The sequence below is a fragment of the Herpailurus yagouaroundi genome, unplaced genomic scaffold, assembly GCF_014898765.1.
Source record: "Herpailurus yagouaroundi ecotype Mexico unplaced genomic scaffold, PumYag 181, whole genome shotgun sequence".
Lineage (NCBI taxonomy): Eukaryota > Metazoa > Chordata > Mammalia > Carnivora > Felidae > Herpailurus > Herpailurus yagouaroundi.
In genome coordinates, this window is record NW_024412412.1 from 31,656,321 (window position 1) to 31,666,550 (window position 10,230).

Sequence of the window (10,230 nt, forward strand, 5' to 3'; positions counted from 1 at the left end):
GCAGAAAAGGGGCAGCAGGAGAAAGAATTCGGATGACTCAGAGCAGAAGCACCATCGTTACTGGGCCAGGGAGAACGGGGAGCGTCACTTTCCTACAAATGCTCTCTTTTGTAGTCTTGGGTTTTTGTCTGAGGATGCAGACATTAACGCTCAGCTAAGTTGTGGGTTTTAAACGAGACACTGTGTGAAATTTTCAAGGTAGGGTTTGCCGTAGACAACTTGTTCCCATGGCCTCTAGCCCCCAAACTCAGCTCAGAATTCTCTATGCAGTCGGTCAGCAAACATCATGAAAAGTCTAGAGGGTGCTTGCTATATTCATATATGTTACTTGACCTAACCATCAGGGTTTTGACTAGGGTGAGGTGGTGAGGTGCCTTTTGTGCAAAATTTGAGAGGCCGCCAAAACACCCCACTCAGCTCAGTAATCAAGATAAGTAAGGTTAGATTCCCCCCCAAATGTTTATTTATTTGGGGGAGAGAGAAATCGGGGAGCGGGGGGAGGCACAGAGAGAGAGAGAGGGAGAAAGAGAATCCCCAGCAGGCTCCGCACTGTCAGCTCAGAGCCCAACGTGGGGCTTGAACTCATGAACCACAAGATCATGACCTGAAGTCAGCCGCTCAACCAACTGAGCCACCCAGGCGCCCCAAGATAAGTAAGATTTCAGTACTGTGTTTAAAAAATAAAAATTAATGCAAAATAATCAATGATGCGAAAAACAAGGTTTTAAATACAGTATATCCACATTCATGATTTCTTTCTTTGGCTCAACTCCAAATGGCTGAGCACAGCACTGCCAATTATGTTGTGCTATTCTCGAGGTAGATTTCATAGATTGGGGCTCAAAAGAGCTGCGTAAACTCACTCTGGTGGACAAGAGAGGGAACTTGAACCCAGGACTTCGTTGTCTTTTCCCAAGACCGTAGCCACCTGCCTTGGTTTTGTAGGACTCACGTCTTCCTCCCTCACAGGATTTGTTAATATGTGTTCCAGGCAGCTGGTACCCTTAGCCTCTGAAACAACTGCTTCTCAGGGGGTGCCAGAAGGAAATAATCTGTGGAGCGCCCAGAGGGATAAATCATCCTGTAAGCCTAAAATCATCTTGTTGGGGGAAGGGGTGGGGTGAGCAAAACATTTACTTCAGTGTGAATGACAAGCTGAGCAAGAATGAGCCTGACTTTGAGTTCTTAGAGCCATGTAATCCTTCCTTTCAGCTTCTCCCTGGTAGAATGGTTTTCTCAGCCCCAAAGGCTGACCAGGGAATCAGTTAAAGGAAAAACGAGTTTAAAAATCCATCTTGAGGGGCGCCTGGGTGGCGCAGTCGGTTAAGCGTCCGACTTCAGCCAGGTCACGATCTCGCGGTCCGTGAGTTCGAGCCCCGCGTCGGGCTCTGGGCTGATGGCTCGGAGCCTGGAGCCTGTTTCTGATTCTGTGTCTCCCTCTCTCTCTGCCCCTCGCCCGTTCATGCTCTGTCTCCCTCTGTCCCAAAAATAAATAAACGTTGAAAAAAAAAAATAAAAAAAAAATCCATCTTGAAAGCAAAGGGTAGGTAGTGGGGTTTGCAGACTCAGCGGAGGCTTTTCTCAGGCTGTATTTTTCATTGCAAAGGTGCCTCTGGGCGGTCCTGGTTTGTTTCCAGCCCAGCAGGTGGACTGGGAAGCGAGGGGGACGCCGGCGGGTGGGTGGCCGGAGGGCTCTCTGGATCCTGGCGGGGTGGGGGTGGGGGGCGCAGGGGATGCGATTTCCCGGGTGCCTGGTGTGGACCCGGGCTGGGGGTCTGGGCGAGGCTCCGGGATGGCCACGCCTGCCTCCCGCCTTCAACGCTGCACGCACACTGCCACCTACGGAGCTCGGGCGGCAAGTCAACCTCGCCGCCGGGCCCTTTCCTCCCGCGGAGACTGGCCTCAGCTGGGGGTGGAAAGGGATTCCCGCCGAGGCCTCCCCATCATTACCATGACAAAAGCTTAATCTTTCCCCGGGCCACCCCAGACCCGGTAAAAAGCAGGTCTCGCTTTACCAACCCTAGCGAGCTAACCTTGTGTCCTTCCCGGGACAGAGTCCCCGCCCTTCCGTATGCTAGTAAGACCCCCTTCCCCAAATGCATGTTTGGGACCCAGGAACGCCCTACCTCACCAAGCTATAGTCCTCTTTGCTCCCCCACTGATCAGCATAATAAAAAAAATGGTTCGTATTTATTGAACACCCCTAGGGTACCCGGCTCAATGCTGTGTGTTTCACGTGCATCATTTTATTTAACTTTCTCCATATTCTCTTTATTGCTAGATACTAGAATTGTTTATGCTATAGATGAGGACACAGGCTTAGGAATATTTTGCAAATGGATCCAAGTTCATCTAGCTAGTAAGCAGTGGTGCCAGTTTTTAAACGTGTGTAGAATTAAAATCCAGGGTCCGCACCCTCACTCCCTTAAATTATATTCCTTAGGAGACTCGGATCAGACCTCACTGAGTCTTAAGGTATATAAGCACCAACATAGGCCATGTGCTCTGCCTAGGGCTTGGACATGTTTTATCTTGCTTAATTCTTACCGGTGGATAAAGTATGTAGAGAGGATAGGACTATTTTACAAAATAAAGAGGCTGCGTTCAAAGAAATTAATGGTCGTTTTCTGTTGGCCATTGTGTCCGGTATAATGCCTGGAGTGAGGCAGGGCAGAAAGATGGAAAGCACCTTGAGCCACTGAATCAATCAGCCACCCACATGCACCCTACGCCAGCTCCTTTTGGATAGGGTTTCCGTTATTTGTGGATAAAAGCGTATCAGCGGGAATGACTGAGATTCAAACACATGTCTATCAAACCCAGGAGCTACTGGACATGTTCTCCAGGCCACCTTCCTGCCTCGTCTTATAGAATTTTCAAAAACTTGTAAGCTCCTCAGGGATAAGGAGACTTTCACAGGTGGAATCAAGCAGTAGAAAGCATCAAGAGGCCTAGAGTTTCCTCCCGACTCTTCCTTAGGTCACTTACCGACTCAACAGGGCAAGAAGATGCAAACCAATGAGATGGGAAGAAAGGTGGAGTATTAAAATGGGATGGTCAAGCCAATGAGTGCTTTCTTAGAAAGTCTTGAGAGAGAGCAGAAGTTAAATAAGTCTGGCCAACAGGTATTCTGCAAAGGTGAAAGAGATCTAGATATAACAAAGAAACGGCCTCTGCTTATTCACGGAAACTTTTTTCCCCAAACTCTGCAGGGGTGTCCTTTCCGCCTTGTATCCAACCCCATCTGGAGCCCGTGACATGAATAATGTCAGTCAGTAACAAAGAGGGACAAGTGGACCACAACCCGCCATGCTGGGGGAATGGCGTATGCAGGTTTATAAAATGAATGCGCTCTTGATTTATACCTCGTCGCTGTATACGTGTTACCACTTTTCAAGGAAATAAGATTCAGTAAAGTTTAGCTCATGGCATAACTGTATAGAACAGGGGAGTCGCCCCGTAGTGACTGAGCAGGATTTCTCCCTTATGAGCCGTACAGGGCGACAGGGATCCCCACTGCACGGTAGTATTGGAAGATCATGGTTTCAGGTTGATGGAGTGCTAAATACCCCAGCTCTGACCCAATAATCATTGCTGGGGACACATTTTAATGGCTTGCTAATGAGCTGGTCGACATTAGCTGCGCATGCCTCTAAGTAAGCGGTTTCGACAGACTTGCTTCTAGGGATTAGGCCCCACACAACAGGCCGGCTGGACCTGACCTGCTACGTAGAAAGGTGGCTGAGAGCTGCCTGTCGTGATGAGCTCTCTTTTTCTATCACTGCCCGTGCCTGCCTCCATTCATCTATTTATAGAACCGGCCTTGAACTATGTTTCCTTGCTTCCCAGAAAGCTGTAGAGTCGGTACAAGAGCTTGAAATATGGGCCCTACGTGAGTATGCGGATTTATTTGCACTGTTTATTTTCTTTGGGTGGTGAGGCCGTTCGGAAATAAATTGTTTTCAGTTCCTAACCATCGACTGGCAAAGTACTAGTAATGATGGTCTCATCCGGGATTTGGAGGCTTACAAAACGAACACAGATCCAGTGTCTCACAAAAGTGTGGTCTCCAGGGGGTCTCTAGAGTGACTTGAGGCGGGTGGGCTACGTGTATTTTAAATCACGTAAAGTACGCATGACTAGGCCCTATGCCAACCGCCCCCCCCCCAAATGTGGCGGGAGTTGGGGTGTAGGAGTCTGCCTTTAACAAGCCCCTCTGATAAATCTCGTATATATTGACGCCTGAGAGTCACTGGTTTAGTCCTTGGAAAACAAAGTACACGAAGCCCGAAGGGTAACCCATGTGTCGCTGGACACAACCATAGGATATTGTAGTCGAAGGCTCCTCTACCTACTTCTGTATGTCGTTCTTAAATCTGCGTGAAGAGGGTTGCCGAGCGAGCCTGAAGTTCTATGCAGTCTGAGAGCCTCAGTGGTGGGCGAGGGCGGAGGCACCACTGACCCCGATACCCCCCCTCACCCTTCAGAACTTGGCCATCACGTCCGCTGGGCAGCCTTGCCTTGCTCTTTCAGCTCTTGTCTCGGGTGTAACATTTTTTTTTTTTTAACGTTTTCTTTATTTTTGAGACAGAGAGAGACAGAGCATGAACGGGGGAGGGGCAGAGAGAGAGGGAGACACAGAATCGGAAGCAGGCTCCAGGCTCTAAGCCATCAGCCCAGAGCCCGACTCGGGGTTCGAACTCACAGACTATGAGATTGTGACCTGAGCCGAAGTCGGACACTTAACTGACTGAGCCACCCAGGCGCCCCAACAGGTGTAACATTTTTGTTTGTTATTGCGTTTTCTTTGTTTATTTTCATTATTTATTTATTTATTTTATTTGAGAGAGAGAGAGAGAGAGAGAGAGACACGGAGGGCGTGCCCACACGGGGGCGGGCCAGAGGGAAGGAAAGAATCCTAAGCAGGCTCCACGCTCAGCACAGAGCCCGACGCAGGGCTCCATCCCATGACCCTGGGGCCGGACCTGAGCCGACTGAGGTCAGTCAACCAACTGAGCCACCCAGGCACCTTTGTTATTTTAAAAATTATTTTTATTTTATTTTATTATTTCATTTCATTTCATTTCATTAAAACTTTTTTTAATGTTTTATTTATTTTTGAGACAGAGAGAGACAGAGCACGAGCAGGGGAGGGGCAGAGAGAGAGGGAGACACAGAATCCGAAGCAGGCTCCAGGCTCTAAGCCATCAGCACAGAGCCTGACGCGGGGCTTGAACCCATGACCTGTGAGATCATGAGCTGAGCCAAAGTCAGACGCTTCACCGACTGAGCCACCCAGGTGCCCCTAAAAATTATTTTTAACTATGCTAAAATACACATAAAGTTTATCATCTTAACCATTTTTAAGTGTACTTCTCTGTGGCACTAAATATGTTCACATTGTTGTCTGATCATCACCCCCATCCATCTCCAGAACCATTTTCATTGTCCCAAACTGAAACTGTCCCCATTAAACACTAACTCTCCATTTCCCCCGCCCCACCACCCACCCGAACCCCTGGGACCCTGGTAACCTCCATTCTACTTTCTGTCTCTATGAGTTTATTACCCTTAAGTACCTCATATAAATGGAATCATGCAGTATTTGTCCTTTTGCGATGGGCTGATTTCACTTAACATAATATCCTCCATATTCATTCATGTTGAGCACAGGTCAGAATTTCCTTCCTTTTTAAGACTGAATAATATTCCGTTGTATGGATAGACTTCATGTTGTTTATCCGTTCATCCTTTGACGGGCACCGGGGTTGCTTCCGTCTTTTGGCTCTTGTGAATAATGCTGTAAACGTGGGTGTCCAGATATCTTTTTGAGACTCTGTTTTCAGTTCTTCTGACTATATACCCACAAGTGCAATTGCTAGATCGTATGGCAATTCTGTTGTCAACTTTTTTAGGAACTGCCACCGTAGTGATTTCAGCGGTAGCTCTCTGGTGTCATTTTACGTCGATGTGGGTGATTATTTGATTGTCTGTTTTCCCACCATGAGGGCGGGGATCCTGTTTACTTTTGCAGCCTTGCATCCTGTGCCTCGGTGTCTTGAACACCAGTGTCTGGGACAGAGCAGTCACTGAAATATCTGATGAATTAATGAATGAGTCAGCCTGATGGGAACACGGCGTTGTAGAGAGACTCAGTCTCTGCGCTTAATGAGTTTACAAATTAGCTGGTGAGACGTGACCCACACAAGGCAGGGAGCAAATAAAGGAAGGATATAATTATGTGCTTTCCACCAGCAGCGCACAAGAGGAGGAAACACTCTTCACTTGTGATTCTTTCTTGGAAGCCTCCGTTGGAGGGCTGGGTGCTGGGTGGCTAAGGGGCCTGGAGACATGGGCCCGGGGACAGCAGTCTGCAATGTGGATTAGGAGTGGGCCCAGGAGGTCCAAAGCAAGCTTTTGCATAGGTCACTGCCGTGGGGGATCCAGGGAGGAGCCCGCACCCAACAATTAAGCAGGCGGGCAGTGCAGGTGAATCTAACTTGTCTCCCTCCAGGAGGCACAGCGAGAGTCCACACCCAGACTGAGGGTCTGGAAGAGGCAAGGCATGCATGCCCTGGTCTGATAGGGCCGGGGGCTTACACAGGAACTGGAAATGAAGGTGGGGAGCACCGCTTGACCCTAAGAACTCAGGCGTAGCGAGAAAACCAGACTGGAAGGGGTGAGCTGGGCCTTCCTAAGCCGTGCATACCACAAACCCCTCATTGGAAGGATGCTTCATGCTCAGGGGCTGCAGCCTTAAAGTCCTTTTTTTCGTTTTCCATTTTTCTTCCCTTTGTGGCCTAGAAGGAATGGGCTCTGGAGTGGGCAGGGCTCCGTCTGCAGGGAGGGAGAGTGGCCAGCCAGCTGCGGGGATGTGGGGGGTAGGAGGCAGAGGGAGAGGAACGGGTGACAGGGTGGGAATGGGGGTGGGCTGGCAAACAGGTGCGTGGGGAGTGAGATGGAAAAGTGGCCTGCCCGGCCAAGATGGCAGGGGCAGTTGGTAATGGGAGTAGTGGGAGCCAAGGTTAGAGCCAGGCTGGTTTTGAGGCAGGGCGGGGAGGCCTGGGAGTTAAGTGGAGACATGCCTCTATTTCCCTTTCCTTTTCCTTGAGTGAAGGAAAAAAAAAAAATCAATGCTTTAATATCTGAGCTTGGAATTTCTAAGGGAGAGAACAGTTCATTTAATGAGGAACTTGATGGACCAGACTGGTTGTGACAAAATAGAACCTGTGTGGCCAGGGCCAGGAATGAATCAGAGTCAGTTAATCGGCTCCACCGAAGACATGAACAGAACTCTGTTTGGTTTGAGGAGGGAGAATGCTCTGGAAGAGCTCTGAGGGGAAAGGATATTTCCAGTGTGGGTTTTCCAGGAGGCCGCTGCTCAGGTGTGGAATCCAGGATGTGTGTTACGGAGGCCGGTGGGGTCAGGATGAGGGGAGGCAGAAGCTGACCTGGACTTTAGGGGACCCGGTGGCAGTCTGGGCCTGCGGTGGCCTGTCAGGGTTGTTCCCAGTTGGGCTGAGTGGCTGGACCTTCCTATGCCCTCTTCCATCGGTCACCAGACATGGGCTGCCCCAGAAGGTGTGGCCTTGGGCGAGGTGCAGCCGAGGCACAGCCCGGAGGAGGTGAGGGCTGGAGGTGGCCACACAGCAGCTGTGACAACAGGTCCTTGCTCAAAGGGCATCTGGGCTGAACATCTCAGTGTCCAGCATAGCGCCCCGGGGCTTTGGGACTAGATGCAGAGGTTGGGGTAGTCGTTAGGTTTCCCACTGCAATTGGGATGCATGTTTGAGAGGATTTAAAAAATACAGTTTGTCTATTGTTGGAAGGAGAGAGAGAGAGAATGACAGTGCTTGAGCCTCCGGAGGACAGAGCCCAGTGTGGGGCTCCATCCCCTGAACCGTGAGATCGTGACCCCAGCTGAAATCAAGAGTCGGATGCTTAACGGACTGAGCCACCCAGGTGCCCCCAAGAGGATTTTTAATTTTGTTTTGAAGGGCAAGGAAGCTCGACCAATGTAGAAGACTTGGAAATATTGAGGGGCCAGCATCTGTCTAGGTTACTATGGTGGCCAGACTTCTCCTGGTGGAGAAGGCCCCCAGTGATTCGTGGCACCTAGTATTCCAGCCTGTCCCATACGGAATAGTCAGCCTGTGAATCAATAAGGATATCACAGAAATGATGGTATGTGACTCCTGAGGCCAGGTAAGAATAAGACAGTGTGACTTCCATGTGGTTCTTTCTCGGATCATTCCCTCTGGGGGAACCGGTTGTCACGTTGAGAGGACACCGGCAGCCCTCCGGAGAGGTCCCTGTGGCAAGGAGTTGACATCTGCCAACAGCCGGCACCAACTTGCCAACCGTGAAGGGTGATCCTTCAGCGCCGGTCGAGCCTTCTGTGACTGCAGGCCTGCCTGTCACCTTGACTATAACCTCAGGAGAGACCCATGAGCCGTGAGCCGGAGACGGCCACCTAAGGTGCTTCTGAGTGACCCACGGAAACAGAGAGACGATACACAGGACAGCAACGCTTATTGTCGATTGAAGTCATCAAACGTTGGGGTAATTTGTTATTGATGAAGAGAAAACTAATACATGATGTTCTGAGTCAGAACTCTTTTATTTTGGAGGATTGTCTCAACTCTCTGCCCCCACCCCCACGTGCACAGAGTCGTGTGTCCCTTTTTGCCCAGGCGTTACTTGAAGGATGCTTTCGAAGGTTGCTGTGCACTAAGGCGACCTAAAAACTGAATTTCAAATCCTTGAGCCACATGTGTTTCTAGCATAGACCAAACCCAGGAAAAAAACAAAAACATCTGCTTATAAGCATAAGGTTTTTGTTCAATTCCCATCCCATTTTTTTGGACTTAATCTTATTAAACGTTTACGAAACACAAATACAATACTCCAATATATTAACAGCAGAATTTTTTTATTTTTTACTTTTAGAGAGAGAGAGAGGGAGAGAGGGAGAGGCAGATGGAGAGGGAGAGGGAGAATTCCAAGCAGGCTCCACACGCAGCACTGAGCCTTGATCCCACGACCGTCAGATCATGACCTGAGCCGAAATCAAGGCAGACCCTTAACCGACTGAGCCACCCCGGCGCCCCTAACAACAGAATTAACAAACAAAAAGAAAAACTATTAGCTGTAATGTAAGATGTACACTTTGGGCACCATGACCTTAACTTCTAAGTGATGATCGTGCTCCATTGTGCATCACTGATTGGAGTTTAGACTAATTGGACCACAAATCGATTTAGTCGGTGCAAATGTCCAAGCTGGTCACACACAAGCAGTGTTTACGCCAACAGTTGGTCACTGAGCTACGGTCGTAGTCAGATGACAGGCTGCTGTTGGAACAATAGAAAGAATGAATTATCCGTGGCTGGGAATGACTAGTAAAGTAACAAGGTCACACACACGCTCGACATGCCATTGAAGGAGGGTAAAAAGGGCAGAAAATGGGAATCAGGTTATGTCAAAAGACCTCAGTCAATGATTCTGGAAAAGCCCAACTTGCCACGTGTATGGCTTTACTAGGACTGTGTTAGCTCTAAAGCAGCTTCAAATGCTGCGGTTGGACAGTGGGAACGAATCCAGAGTCAGAACAGTCTGCTGGAGAAAGAGTGAGTTAAGACCACCTCGCTCGCGGAGGACTAAAACGTGTTAATAATCCAATGCGCTCTGAGTCGGCATTCATGTGATCCACGGTCCAGGCAGGGACCGGCGCCAGGGCCATCCACAGGAGGCTGTGGTTCAGAGGCAGGATTCCAGTCCCCAGGTTGGAGAACTGCCAGCTACTTCTGCTGAGCCTTCACCAGCTCTCTGTCCGCCACCTGGCCCCTGGAAACTGCTTCTTATCCAGAGGCCTGCTGCAAAGCCGTATCCCTCTGAGTCCCTGCTGTCCTCCGGTCCCTGAGCTCTCTGAGAGTTTATGGCTCTTTCCAAATTCCCAGAGGTGGTCTCGATCTTTCAGACATCCAGCCCCCTTGCTCACTGACTTAGACCAAGTTCCCATGAACTGGGAAGGAAGCTCCCTGGGGAAATACTGCTCTGTGCTACTCCAGTTATCCTTCCCCGCTGGCCCAACCCCCATAACGACCCAGCCTCTTCCTCCTTCAAGGCAGACTCCATTTGCCTTCCCTTCAGGGGACACGGAGCCTGCATTTTTCTCCTCTCCCTTGCACCGGAATCATAATACTTCGGCCCGGGGTGTGGCCTCGGACC